Genomic DNA, 15,966 nt, shown 5'->3' with positions numbered 1-15,966 from the left:
TTCCATGACATGGGTTTTGAAGAACATGCGTATGTCTCAGCACCGAGTTTCTCGGGATATGACATTGGACTATTGGTTGACATGTTAGCGGAGCAGGCCACCAGAGGGACTGCAGGACCACCCTTTGAGGGTGATTCGTCTGCATGTATACATATAATTCTCTTTATTTTGTAAAAATTTTATTTTGACTAACCCAGAATTGTAATCACAGGACCAGTCACCGGGGCTGATTCAGTTGTGATTCCTGGTATCTCTAGTTTACCTGAGGGTAACGGCTCTGCATGTATGTATATAATCTTCTTCACCGTAATCCTTTTCATTTGCCTGAATTTTTATTTGACTAATAGAGGAGTGTGATCATAGCACCAGCCATCATGACTGATACGACTACGGTCTCCAGCTCTGCAAGCTTGGCTAACGGTGGTGTCTCTCCTCCAGCACCGAGAGGCATTACAGATTTACCTAGAGAGATTGATATACCCTCAACGACCACCTCTGCTGTTATCTCGGAGCCTGTTGAGACTAGACTGACAGAACCAGCCGTAGGACTTCAGCCTGTGGGGACCTCTACTGGTACTGGTAGCTTGCAATTTTCTTTTAAATTCTCTTATCATGTTCGATAATCTCTTACCTTCCCATATTATTGCTTGTAGGATCTCGATCATCTCTATATGAGTGCGTCCGCGCCCTTTTGGCCGATACCGATCCCAACAAAGACATTTTTTGCACGGATCTTAGCCTTTTCACCGTCTTTTTTAATGTCATGATCGAGAAACTTCTTCATCGAGGATATTGTTTCGATCAGTTCAGGCGTTCCCTTTCTCGCTACATGACGATGATCAGAGAAGAAGGGTATCCAGAGTTGGCTGATTCCTTCACCACCGATTTTACTGTTCTGGAGTGCCTTGAAGCACGCCGAGGAGTCCGGTGCTATCATTGCAGAAGAACTGGCTGGATTAGAGAGTTCTCGTGGACAGGCACTCGAGAGGCTAGGATCTACACAGGAGAGATTGATAAAGCTGAAGAATGAAGCCGTGAAGATCTTGATCAGTTCTGAAGAATCTGTCCGAGCTGATCTGCAGGCAGAACTTGAGCAGAGTTATGCAGATAGGCTTTCTAATTTAGAATATCATGTTCTTAACCGCCAACTGCCTTCGGGCTAATGAGCTTTTTATTGTATGCTTTGACTTGATCTATTAGTAGAGACTCAGTATTTGACTCCATTATGATATTTCTTTATGAACCCAACGGTTATAAAACTTACAGGATTTTTGGCAAACCCTCAGCCCTCAACGGGTTTGATATGCCTTTACCGATTACCGTTTGAATCAGGCTAGCATGCGGATTGTTTTAGTCCGTTCCGCATGTAACGTTGTGCTAAGAGAATTACTTCTCTTAGACTTAATGCTATGACTTTGAATACATAGGCTTAACCGTTTCTTATAGGGAAAAGGTACCCAGCATCGCGTATTAGACGACGACTTATCCCTTCTTAGGCTTCGGGATAAAATCCCCAGATTAGGCTTTGGTGTCTTTTTCAATCGGTGAAAGACTAAACCGGCAATGTGTATTAGACATAGACTTTGGGATTTTTGGCAAACCCCCAGCCTTCAACGGGTTTGACGTGCCTTTACCGATTACCGTTTAAATCGGGCTAGCATGTGAATTATTAAAACCCGTCTCACATGTAACATTGTGCTAAGAGAATTGCTTCTCTTAGACTTAATTCTATGATTTTGAATACATAGACTTCGCCATTTCTTACGGGAATATGACATCCGACAACGCGTGTTAGGCGTTGACTCATCCCTACTTAGGATTCGGGATAAAAATCCCCAGAATTATACTCTGGTGTCTTTTTCAATCGGTGAAAGACTAAACCGGCAACGCGTGTTAGGCGTAGGCTTATCTCTATTTAGGAGTTAAGATAAAATTCCCCATGCATAAAGTGCACGGATTGGAAGTTAGGAATTATGTCTTTTCTCAGAGTAAAGACGGACTAGAAAAATGGAAGAGGAAGAATTTTATTCTATCTCCCGGTGCTGAAGAGGAAGAATTTTATATTCTATCTACAGTTGGAAAGGAAACTCAAGGTGAGATCTCCACCCCCAGAATCCGAAAAGATGAAACTAAGAGTGGGATCTCCACTCTGAGAATCGGAAAGATTCAAACGATCCTAACTTTTATAGGATTGGTCGTTTGATCCCAAAAAGAGTCCCTCCTTTATTGAGGAGAAAGTCCAATTTCGACCCTAACTTTTATAGGTTTGGTAAAAAAAAGAACAAATATAGACTTTCGTTTATCGAAAAGGGATGACTCGGTCTTAGTCCTAACTATCTGTAGGTTTGACTAAGTGAGATTGGGAATAATCCTAACTTTTATAGGTTTGATTGTTAGAATTGAAAGTGGACCTCTTGTTCATGGAAGGAATCGAGAGAGGAATTTGGCTTTAGCCCTAACTTTTATAGGTTTGACCTGAAAGCAAAGAGAGTGGAATACAGGTAGCAATGAGAATGCCAACTCGTACTATCACTCAAAGGAGGACTTCAATGCTAAGTGACTAGGACCTAACATGTTGAGTCTGAGAACTGCCAATGACTGGCGGATAGAAATTTTGGTGGACTCACCGTCAATTAATTTGATCAGTGGAGGATTTTGCGAGGAAAGATTAATCTGTTAAAAGGATTAAATCTCGTCTCAACAAATAACTCATGAGAGTTAGTGAATTCGGTAAAAGGAAACCTTCTGACATTTAAGGTTTAAATGTAGACGTCTTATTTATCACTTTTACAGTGATTGGGTTATCCCTAAGAATACCGTACGTGGTATTCTTCCGGGAACTTCCCGATACATTGGTTACCCTGAAAGTACTAAGGGTAGTATTTTTTTAGGAACTTGCCGTTTATCGGCATCATAAGTTGGTCGCCATCCTTGGTGACCAAGCGATATGCGCCACTCGAGTAGACCGTTTCTACTACGAACGGTTCTTCCCATTTGGGTTCAAATTTTCCTTTCTTCTTGGAGTTAAGGATCATAGGCCGTCTTTCAGCTAGGACCAAATCTCCTTTTTTAAAACTCCGTTGTCGAACCTTCTTGTCGAAAGCTCGGGAAATTCTGGCTTGGTAGAACTCAATATGCTGTTGAGCTTCTACGCGCTTTTCGTCGAGCATCTCGAGTTCTTCGAGACGTTTCTGATGTTGTTCTTCGGTTGTCATCTGGGTAGCGAGAGCAATCCGAAGAGATGGAATTTGTATTTCCAATGGAAGAATGGCTTCACATCCGTATACTAACGAATACGGGGTCGCTCCCATTGGTGTATGTACCGTGGTACGATAGGCCCATAGAGCCGCGCCAAGCTTGTCATCCCAATCTCGTTTATTAGTTTTCACGAGTTTTGACAAGAGCTTTATGATTGTTTTATTGAAGGCTTCAGCCAATCCATTTGCTGTGGGATTGTAAGCCGTCGACGAAATATCCTAAATTTTGAACTTCTCGCAAAACCTGATGAAGGCGTTTCTGACGAATTGAGGACCGTTGTCATGTATGATTTGTCTTGGGACACCATGCCAGTAGATGATATGGTGTTTGATGAATGCAATGACGTTACTCGTTTTAACTTCTCTGAGCGGAATCGCTTTAGCCCATTTGGAGAAGTAGTCGGTAATTGCTAGGATGAACTGGTCACCTTTGACTGACGGGGGATTTATAGGACTAATAATATCCATCCCCCAGGTCTCAAACGGCCATGACGTAACCGAAGGATGCAGATGCTCCGGAGGTTGGTGCATATAATTCGCATGTATTTGACACGCATGACACTTTCGGGCATACGCGACTGCATCACTCATCATAAAAGGCCAAAAATATCTCATTCTTCTGATGCGGTCATAAAGCTTAGGGCCGGGTTGGTGCGCTCCACACTCCCCTTCGTGTGCCTCTTTAAGGAGTTCTTCAGCTTCTTTAGCAGATAAGCAACGTGATAGCAATCCATCGTACCCCCTGCGGTATAGCGTTCAATTCTCCGTATTATAGTAGAATCTCGGTGCTCTTCGTCGGATTGAATCTCTTTCTTTCACATCTTCTGGTAAGATTCCATGTAAGACGTAATCGATGATAGGGAAACGCCAATCTCGGGGTTCGAACTCGACTTGGGTTGAATATACCTCTTGAAAATCCTCTTCCTTGTCATCTTCATCGTAGATCGGCACTAAGAGTTGGTGAGTACTTACTGTAACAAACTGTTCTGTTTTAGGAGGCTGTGCTAGAGATACGGCTAATGCTGCTAAAGCATCTGCGTAAGCGTTCTGTAATCACGGAATGTGTTCGATGAAGAATCCTTCGAACGATTCTGCCATCTCTATAGCCATCTTATGATATGGTATTAAATCCTGACTTCGGACCTCATACTCCCCTTGAACCTGCTTAACTATTAGTTGAGAATCATCGAAAGCTTCGAGATACTCAACCCTCAGCTCTTTAGCGAAATTGAGTCCTATGAGTAGCACGTTATACTCGGCGACATTATTTGAGCATGGCTCGGTCAACGAGTAGGCTCGAGGCATCACATGTTTTCCTGGGGAAACTAAGACGACTCCAACTCCAAAAGAAATCTTAGAACATCTAGGAGCACTTGCTACATTAGCTGCTCGAGAAGTGCCATCGAAGTACACACTTGTTGATGCGAAGTTGCATTGACTTCGTGGGTTTCATCTGGAAGATCGTCATATATCTCGGCAATATCCGTAGTTGGGTTAGCTGCCAGGAGGTCACAAATGGCCTGTCCTTTTACCGACTTCTGTTGTTTAAAGTGCAGGTCATATTGGGACAGGAGCAAGGCCCATTTTGCCAATCGCCAATTCATGAAAGTCGGCTGTGTCATGAACACTCGGACTGGGTTAACTTTGGAGATAACATAAATAGTCTGTCCAACTAAGTAATGCCGCATCTTCTGAATTGCGAACACCAAGGCGAGGCATTCCCTTTCAATCATGGGATACCAGGATTCGGCACCTACCAAGGTCCGACTTAGATAATACACTGCTTGCTCATGACCGTTATCGTCATCTTGTGCAAGTAATGCACTTAATGAGTGGCTCGTCGTCTTAACATAAATTAAGAATGGTTTGCCTAATTTCGGTGCAATGAGTACAGGAGGTTTCGAGAGATATTCTTTAATACTCTCGAATGCCTTTTGACAAGCGTCGTCCCATACGAACGATACGCCCTTCTTTGTGAGTTTGGAGAATGGTTGACATTTTCCTGAGAGGTTCGAGATGAACCGACGGATATAAGCCAACCGCCCTTGCAATCCTCTGAGCTCTTTAAGGTTTCTCGGAGGTTGTAACTCATTAATTGCCTTTACTTTATCAGGGTCGATGTGAATACCTTTGGTGGTGACGACGAATCCAAGGAATTTACCACTGGACATTCCGAGGAAAGACTTGGTAGGATTCATTTTCAATTGATGGGTTCGCATCAGATCGAACATCGTCTTTAAGTTTTTGATGTGATCATTCTTATTACGACTTTTTACGACTAGATCGTCCACGTAGCATTCGACAGTTTTCCGGAGATGCTCCTAAAAAATCTTCGACATGGCTCTCTGATATGTGGCCCCTGCATTCTTTAGGCCGAATGGCATGATCATGTAGCAGAAAACACCGAGGGGTGTTCTAAACGCGGTATGTTTTTCATCATCTGGATGCATCTTTATCTGATTATAACCAGAAAACCCATCCATGAAAGACATCCTCTCGAACCCGCACGTATTGTCGATGATGACATCTGTGATAGGAAGGGGGAAATCATCTTTTGAGCAGGCAGCGTTGAGGTCTCTAAAGTCGATACAAACCCTAATTGTCCCATTCTTCTTAAGAACCGGGACAATATTGGCAAGCCATTCGGGATGTTGCTCTTCCCTAACAAAGCCCGAATCAATTAGCTTTTTAACTTCGGACTCGATTGCCTCCATCATCTGCGGACGAAACCGTCTTTGTTGTTATTTGATAGGTTTGACATCCGGCTTAATATTAAGACGATGAACTGCTACATTTGGATCGAGCCCTGGCATAACTTCATAATTCCAGGCGAACACATCGATGTATTCCCTGATAAGAGAGATTAACTCCTCTTTCTCGTCGGGCGGGAGGCTGTCGCTAATGAATATCGGCTTCGGATTATCCTCGTTTTCCATATTCACTTGGACCACTTGATCCTCGGTAGGAGGTTCTCTTTGTTCAAACCTATCGTCGTACTGCATGTTTAGGTGAAGAACCTAAGGATCTTCCCAAGTCGGTATCTGATCGTCTTCCTTTATTGCCGCAGGGTCGACCGTAGCCATGTTCGACATTAGCTTTTTGAACATTTCACCAATACTAGTATCGGAATCCCAAGCTGAAGAATCAGAAGAATATCCGTTTTTAGCTTTGTTAGCGATTTGATCAATGACTTGCCAGCAACACTCGTCGTCAGATGAGAAGACATAACCTAAACCTCTTCTATGGCGATAATAATCATCAGGTTTTCCTTTTGGTACATAGGCCATTCGAGGCGGAACTCGCGGACCTCGACCAAAGCAAAGACCTTCTCCGAGCGTGAAATCATATCCATATTTCTCCATTAGATCGCGCGCTTTTGCGTTATACCTAAATAAATGAGGGGCAGGTTTATCATCATCGTCTTTCTCTACCAAGAAATGGTTTGGTATCGGAGATTCTCTTCCTTTACCGTAGACGACTTCCTTTCCACTCCCTGTCTTCGCGGGGATGACAAGTGTCGTTCCGCATGTATCATGTACCTGCTTTTTCGTCATACAAAATGATTGAAGTGGCATATACAAGTCAGGATTATCATACAGCTCCTTAGTGATATTATCAAGACACATCGAGTACTCTAAATCATCGTTTATTGATAGTTCTTCGGCAAGTTACCAGTTACAACTACTTTCTGATGATTCTTCATCGTCAAGATTGATTACAATGAGTACAATATAATTAAGTACAAAACCACCATCATAATCAAACCCAGCTTCGGTATCAGCTTCATCTCCGTTGTACGTTCCTTGGGCCGATGGTTCAGTATCGGATTCGGCACCGTATAGAAGGGAATCAGTGAAATAGTTCTCCAATCCCTTAAACGATTGCTTATCCACGACCACCGTCTTGACTTCATTATTTGTGTCCACATACTTGAAGCACTGATGAAGAGTTGACGGGACTATAAGATTACCGTGGATCCATGGTCGACCTAACAGTAAGTTATAGGATGTTTCCGCGTCAATCACGTAACAGGTGACTTCTGACTTCAAATCCTTGATCTGGCATTTTACTCGAATCTTTCCCAACGGTCTGGACCCACTGGTGTTGAATCCGTAGATCGTAGTGCCCGTGGAAGCTAGCTTACTAGCCGGTATTCCGAGATTATGCATCAATCGGAATGGCATGATACTGACAGCGGAACCCGGATCAACTTGGATCCGGTTGACAACGCTGGAGCCAATGTGTTTCCCTTTTTGCTTTTGTTGGGCTTTCTCCGCAACTACGGGTGCAGGGGGAGTCGCGATCACCCCCATTTCCGCCAATGTCCTAGAGGGAACAGCTTTAGTCACCCCCTGTTCGGCTAACTGCTCTGAAGCATCCGGGTACTTGAAGTGATATTCGTTCCCGCTCCGGGTTACAAAGGCCTCCTGTTCATCTTCGGAAAGTAGAAAGGCTGGAATTCTATCGTCATCTTTCCCTGGAATAGCAGAAGCTCCATAACAAGACTTACCTTTTCCTTTTGACCTTTTCTTGGAAGAGGCTCCAGTCCATTGTTCATCTCCAATCAAATCTGGATGAACCCAAAGAATCTCACCATTCGGGGCTGTGTGTAGCACAAGTCCTTTCTGGCACTGTTTGTGAGGATCATCGTTCACGGTCTTCACTGCTGCATTTATTACCGGCTCATGCTGGAACCAGTTCAAGAGAACAGAACCGAAGCTAATCGATATTGCATTCGCTCACACTTTCTTCTCCTTAGGTTGCTTCATAGTGATGACCCCGACATCGATTAGAGCTTGGATCTTATCCTTAAGGGCGTAGCATGCCTTGGTAGGATGGTGCACCGCTCTGTGAAATACGCAGTATTTTGGATCATTAACTCTTTTAGCATCTTCCTGATCCTGGACCGAAGGCAATTTGATCTTGTTGTTCTCTATAAGGTATTTGAAAATGCCAGGAACTTCATCCTCTTTGAACGAGTAAACCTTCGGGAATTTTGGTTCCGAAGTTTTCTGTTTCTGAGGCTGTTGTTGCAACCTTGATTGTTGAGGCGCCTTCTGTTGTTGTTGCGGTTGTGCTTGTACTTCGAACGTTTGGTTCGCATCCACCGCATTCGCTTGTGCCTTTCCTTTACCTTTAGGAACAAAGTTCTGTTGTGGAGCATTATTTGCCACTTGACCTCTTTTAGTCTTCTTCCTTTTAAGGAATCTTTCGGCTCGTTCTCCTCTCACCTTCAAGTCCTTCCAGGTCTTTGGTGGTGCCATTCCCATAGCTTCGAGGATGTCCAATGAAAGATTATTGTGACAAGTCCGAGGATGAAGTCTTCACTGACCGGATCCCTACAGTTCATCGCTTTGTTCCGGAATCTCTTGACGAAGTTTTCAACCGTCTCACCATTTTTCTGTTTCTCGTCAAATAGTGTACCAATGGAAATTTATGTATCGTCGTCGAAGAAGTTCGTTAGAAACATGTCCTCCATGTCATCCTAACTGCTGATACTCCCTAGCTTGAGACGGCGATACCAATCGAAGGCCGCTCCTCGAAGAGTGCCAACGAATGACCGCACCATTAAAGGTTCATTCCCGAAGATTATTCCTAAGTGAGACTTAAAATATATTAAGTGCTGGGTAGGGGAACCCTTTCCATCGAACATCGTGAAATTGATCAAATTGAATTTTGCCGGGTATAGAATTGATTCCCACTCCCTTGGGTATGGACATGGTATTCTGGACCTCTTCACTTCTTGAGCACTCATCAATGCGATGATTTTGTTCTCCAAATCCCTCATTTTCTTATCCTCACTCGTATTTGTCTTCGAGTGGTTTCGGGGAGAAGTGATGTGGTCCTCCTTCGTATTGTTATCATCTGAGAGGCCACTTCCATTATTGTTGTTAACGGGAGGGGTGTTCATGTTGGCATTATCCTCCACTTCCCGTTCATTATCATCTTGGTTCGGATTATTGTGACGACTAGACTCTCCTTGATGAGTTGTCAGTGCCGCGATTTGCTGGTCGTGCATTTCTCTCATCTGCTTTTCTCTCATCTGTTGCATGGCCATTTCCATTTCGAACTTGAAATTTTCCTTCTGCTTAGTCAGTGCATCCTCAAGTATTTTAGCCATCTGTTCGGCGCTAATCATAAGTGATTCGTAGGGCTGTCCTGCACTTGATGCGGTGTCATCGGAAGCCATCGCTGAGCATGCATCTGAGCAAGCATCCGAGCAAACATCCGAAGTTTCATCATCTGAAGGGAGTCCCTTCTGCATTCTCTGGTAATCCTTTCGTCTATTGGTCCCCGATCACAATCGAGTAATACGTTGGGATACCTCAGTAAACTGATCCGGACTAAAGTGTCGCGTTGACTTCCCTCTCCCGGTCATATTGACGGAGACTTCTGGAAATTCATCCTCCTGAAGAGTAGGTTTCCTTCTACGGAAGTGTCTTGGTCTGGCCTCGGATGTTCTGGTGGAGATTCTCTCAAACACAGAAACTCTTCGTGGGGCCTTAGAACAGCAGCATTCTGATAGTACTGCCTTGATTATGTTGGCACACAGACAACGAGAATCCGTGTCTCGAACGTTTCTTTTTCGAGACTTATTTGTACCCTCGGCCCTATAGTACAACTCGTCAGTTTGATAACTGGAGCAACCCATAGAGTGTTGGCACGACTTCCCAGGTATAACATCATCATCATTAGACAAATGTGTTCCTCTCTGGGGATACGACGCTTTATTGGCGTCTCCAAAAGTCACTCGTTCATGTTTACGTTTTTGTGAGCGTGAAAACCTAACGGGCTCTTGAACTTCAACCCGCAATCCAATGCGTTCGGTAACAGGGGTTTTCCCTTTATTATCTTTCTTAGGGGGATTGGTACGACCCCCAGTCTGGATTGTTGTTTGGGGACCTTTCAATGGTCCCAATCGCTCCTTCACGGGTGCTTTACCTCGATCTTCCGGTAAAGGACCGAGGCGACCTTTCAAAGGAACTCTGGATCTTGTGGGACCCACGTTCTTACCCGGCTCCGTCGGAGGTGCGGGGACAGGGGAAATGGGATCTGGATTTGAAGAAGGCTGGACAGTAACTCCGTCCACTTTTGTCTTAGGTGCTAGTTTTGTCTTCGGTACCCACACTTGCTTGTGTCTAGGCGGCTTCTTGACCGTCTCTTCTTTTTGCATCTCTTCCGCTTTCTGCAGAAGGACTTGGGCATGCGCGAGCAATACACGGCGTTTCTTGATTCGCTCTTCGAGAGTGGAGCGAGTCTTCTTGACGCGGACCCATTCGTTCATCTCCGCCTTAGAGGAGAGGCTGGCGGATCACCGTCAGATCCTCATTATAGCGGATCCCGTCCATCGACTCCGAAGCTTTGGCTAATTGTCGTGTAAGGCGTTGACGCTGTCTTTGGCGCGCCCTCTTCGACAAAGTCGGAGCGGCTTCAGCAGTTATCTTCACGGCAGAGGAGGAGTCTGGATCTACAGCTTCGACCTCTTTAGATACCGGAGGTACGTCGCAGGGCACGGGTGCAGCGGCGGCGAGGGGATCCTTGACCTTCAAGCCTAAAATCCTACGAGTGTTTTTGGAAGAGGAGACCTTTCTGAGCCTGCTTGGAGAGGTGGATCTGGGGGAGGAGGAAGAGAGGTACTCTTCAAACTTTTGTTGATCGAACTCATATTCGATCTCTTCATTCACCCGGATCTTGAATGTCGGTTGCGTCACGATAGTCTCGGCAGCATTGTTGAATTCATTATAATATGGATTGTTTACAAAGAATTCAAAATATTCAATAAAAGGAATGAAAAATGAAAGATTACAACTTTTCGAAAATAACGCAAGATCCGTTCGTCGTTTCTTGCTTGCGTGAGTCTTTAGCCGGTGACGGGGACATCGATGTACGTGGACTACCTGACAATCAGATCAGATCCGGAACTCCGTCGATCCGCGAAGGAATCTAGAAGCAGAAGCGCTTATCTTGGCAACAGCGAGATAATTGCTCTTCTTAGGATTATCGCAACGAGATAATCCTAAGGAAAGGATGCGGGTGATGCAGATCTGAAGAATTTCTCTCTCTTACGTTGAAGAACTCAATCAATCTTCGGTCCGGCAGGGCTTCGCCAAGGCTCGAAAATTCCAGGTCTGAAAAAATGAGGCTCTAAGGCTTGTATTTATAGGCACGGGGGGACTTTGGGCTGGAGACACCCTTGGGTGTCTCGCTCGTGCCGAGACACCCCGGGGTGTCTCAACTCAGACTGAGACGCTCCGTTATGCACGTTTGTTCGTTTCCGCCGTAACTTCTTCATCCAAACTCGGATTTGAGCGATTCAAAGTGAGTTGGAAAGCCGATGAGGAGTTCTATAAGCTCCAATGATTAGATCATCTGTGGAATAAATGAGACACGAAGGGTATTTCGCCGTTTGTGAACGACACGAAGTTCCCGATCAGTTCGTGTCTTCGTCATTCTGAAATTCCGTTATTTTACGTAGTTCGTCGATTCACTTTAAGCGTTCACCGACATCAATCCATGACCCCGGGAAGGATCATTAGGAGGCTGTGAAGTGGATTCTACGGTATGTTAGAGACACCGTGGATGTTGGTTTGGTATTCCAGAAGAATGAGAAGAATGGGCAGGATTATATTGGTTACGTGGATTCAGATTATGCTAGAGATCTTGACAAGCGCCGATCTACTTCAGGTTATGTGTTTACATTGGCAGGTGCACCGGTATGTTGGGGTTATGTGTTTACATTAGCAAGTGCACTGGTATGTTAGCGATGTACACTTCAGTCCACAGTGGCTCTCTCTACTACAGAAGCGGAGTATATGGTGATGACTGAGGCTGTTAAGGAGGCTTTGTGGCTGCAGGGATTATTGGATGACTTGGGGATTGTACAGGAGACCATTCGGGTATTTTGTGATATCATGTTGGCTATCTATTTGGCAAAGAACCAGGTTTATCAAGCGCGCACGAAGCACATCGATGTCAGATTTTATTTTGTTCGTGATGTTTTGGATGATGGAGACGTCATATTAGAGAAGGTCCACACGAACGATAACCCTACAGATATGATGACCAAAGTTATTTCAGGTGTGAAATTCGGTCATTGTTTGAAGCTTTTGAACATTCTTCAGTGTTGAGGACTTTGGAGGCCATTTGGATGAACTACGTTCGGCTTGATTCATTGGACAAGAGGATACGTAGGCAGTCTTTTGATGTAGCCAGTTTGATTCAGATGGGGGGAGATCGTTTGAGCTCACGTTTGGTTTCTTGACTTGTTATGGATTAAGTCCGTTATCGTGGGGTGTTTCCACGACATCCTGGATGTAACAAGTAGGACATTTGGATGATTTGGTGTCGGCTCAGTTTTGGTATAAACATTCGCCGAGTTAGAGAATTGAAGAAGTGGCGAGAGAAGTTCAGGAAATCAGCAGAAATTAGCCAGACAGACTGGTGGTCAATCGCGAGTCAGCGACGGTCGACTGCGAATATGCACAGGAGAGCAGGAGGCTCTGGAGCTGAAGGCGGTGGACCGTGGCAGTCGACCGCGCGGACCCTGTAGGCGATTTAACTCTCGGGAATTGATTCGGTCGACCGCCATGGTCGACTGTGGATTTCATGTAATCGATTTATTCTCTGTCGGGGGTGTTCGGTCGACCGCGATACCTGCACGGTCGACCGTCACGGTCGATCGCCAAAGCGGTTTTGGGTTGGATTTGGTTTCCAGACTCGTTTCGTCTGGGAGTTGTATATATACCCTTAACTCGTTTTTAGGGTTGAGGCAAGAGGGTTTTAGCAGCCATTGAGAGGGGTTGTGTGGACTTCTATTGTTGGAGCATTTGGGAGAGATCAAGAGTGATTTGTTGTGGGTTTTGGTGAGATTTGTAATCCTAGTTGTATCCCCTTGATTTTTAATAGTGAAAACTCCCCCTTCCTTGCCCCGTGGACACAGGCATTCGCCGAACCATGTTAAAATCGGTGTATCTTGTTTGTGGCATTGATTTGGTGTGTTTGCTCTTCTCTCTCGGCTATTTGGTATTGGATCTCGGCATCGGGGTTTCCCCAACAGACAATTCATCCCATCACATCTATTTTCTTATTTTTAATAAGTGAACCAAACACAATAAAAGAACCTCTTATAGAAAATAGATTTCTTATAATTGATTTACTTTTTTTAGCAAACCAAACGACTCCTAATCTATTTGTTTAGGCATATTTGTTATTGGCGTGACAAGATTTTGAGTTAGTTATGGTCAGTGACGGATTCATTACTTTTGTTCCAATGATATCATCATATAATTTTTGAGTTTGTTGAAGCAATTGTCATCCCCAGTAGTGTTTTCTCCTAATTCTAGGTAGTATCCTAAGTACCAAAAACAAGGACTAGTAGGTAAAATGTTCTGAAAATAGGCAATTCAGTGGTGTCTGTTATACCGATGGACGCTACCTAGCTTTGCCGTTGCTCATGGTTGACATGAAGCTAAATAGTTGAGATTATATTAGATATGCGAAGGGAAACTGATATCTTCAAATATAACTATACCTGATGGGATAATGATTGATATCTATATATTGTATTTAAACGTCAGATTTATATATATATATTGTAAATAAACGTCTACAGTTTCAGGATAGGACATTGTTACAAATGAGAATTAAGTAAAGTATTTGCATTCGCATCCAAATATCTACGTACACATATCAATTGGATGTGAACTTGTTTAAACTTTATTCGTACACAGAGCGTGTTCGTCAATTTTGGGTTATGATCAATCTAGCTTATAAATCAAGTGGAAACATAATAAGTGTAATATTAGATTCGTGTACAGTACCCCTGGAATATATCAAACCTGATGGTTAAACATGTGAAGTAATTGCTTGGCTTCTCTATCTATCAAAATTAGTATGAAGAGAATATATTATGACTTTTTAGAGTTTTTTTGTTTTGTTTTTAAAACAATCTTTAAAATATGATCGCTCTACAAAAAACACTTTGATTGTCAAATCTATACCTATACCTATTGTTGATGTTCGTGAACAAACAGTCGATGGAGTTTGTCCGTCGTAGGATGCAGTTTCGATCCTGACGACGCTGAGGAGAAGGGAGAGGATGAATGTTGGGGCTGACTCCTCCTCCGACTTTACGCCCGATTCTGAGCGCGCGGGGTGGGTTGATAACCTGCACATACAAGAATCGCAGGAGTACGGGGCTAGTTTCCCCGTGGTACCTCCGACGGTCAAGTCAGCTGTGGAGCTTGAGTGGGGTTTGGGGGAAGGTCTTTGGGCCATTGAGGTCCTTGGAGCATACTCTTTTGAGAGTTTTCTAGTTTTTTTTTTTAACCAAGGTAGGTTCCTTGTTTTTATGAAGAAGAAGTAGCCAAGCCCTTATCACTTACCCCTCTTTTTACCTTTTATCCCTCCTTTTATAAGTCCATTGCCTCTGAGAGGTTGACCCCTGGTTTTGACTATGCATAGGAGGCGGCTGAGGGGTGAGCAGTCGAGCTGATAAGTCATCCTTCTCCTTCTAGATGTCGGCTGACGATTGGAAGGGAGGTCACTCAAGTACAAGAGAGAAATGGCTTCTCAGTATACTGGATTTGATAGAAGAGGTAGGGTGTAGGATAGGTCGGCTGCTTGGCCGTCCTTCTCTCTCCAAGTGGCGGCTGGCGATTGGATGAGAAGTCATTCGTGCACAGGAAAGCATCATGGAAATCTTCTGGAAAATGACTTATAAGCAGAATAAGCGGCTTGGGCACGAGGCTTGTCAGAATAGAGATCTTGATGGGACTAGTCAATACTGTTGTGTCGATTAACATCTGAAGTGAACTTGGTCGGCTCTTATCCCTTTAGTCGAGGCGGGTTGATCTGCGAGCCATCATTATGATTTGGCGACCCGATAGTCAAGTGAGCTTTGGGTCGGGTGTATGGTCGGGTCGGGTGTATGGTCGCGTCGTCTGCTCGAGAAGTCATCTTAATTACGAGGGGACGACTAATCCCGCACTTCGAGTCTGTTATGATGACCCTTGATCGAATTATGGCTTGTCTGCTCGTCTTGTTGAGAGACTTGACCTTAGATGGGCTTTGAGCCTCTAAGTTGGTTTAGACCATAGCTCTCTTGGGCTTATGCAGACATTCTTCCGATATCTCTATCTTTGAATGGTAAATTACCTTAACACCTACTACACACAAAAGAGGATTCAACTGTTAAAACTTCTGAATTCCTTTTTTGCCCATTTGATTTTTAATATTTTCCAAGATTATCTTTAATTAATTGCATATAAGTATCATTCTCACTCAATATCTATAAATTACATGCTTAATATAATAGATACAAATATTATAGTAAATAAAGAATATGTAGATAATTGATATAATGCATACGTCAAACTAATACTGCTATATGCTCTATTTTGCAAGTGAGGTCTCAACTTAAAATGTGATTAGTGAATGCATTATGCATACTTGAATCATGAGTTACGTTTAAATTTGTAGTCTTTTTTTAGGGAAAAATAAAACAATTGTTATGGAATCCAAGGAGGCTACCTATTGTCATAATTATTTATATTATAATTAGGAATATTAATAGCTTTTAGTTGCAACCTATATAAAGATGAGTTTTACCCTTTGATTACTTAATCCTTGAAAGTCGTTTCTCTAGTTACAACCCTCTCATTGTCAAACAATTGAGAAATAATGTGTGACAAAATAACATGCCTACTTA

This window comes from Asparagus officinalis, chromosome 4 (genome assembly GCF_001876935.1).
Source record: "Asparagus officinalis chromosome 4, Aspof.V1, whole genome shotgun sequence".
Classification (NCBI taxonomy): domain Eukaryota; kingdom Viridiplantae; phylum Streptophyta; class Magnoliopsida; order Asparagales; family Asparagaceae; genus Asparagus; species Asparagus officinalis.
This window is presented reverse-complemented; position numbering follows the sequence as displayed.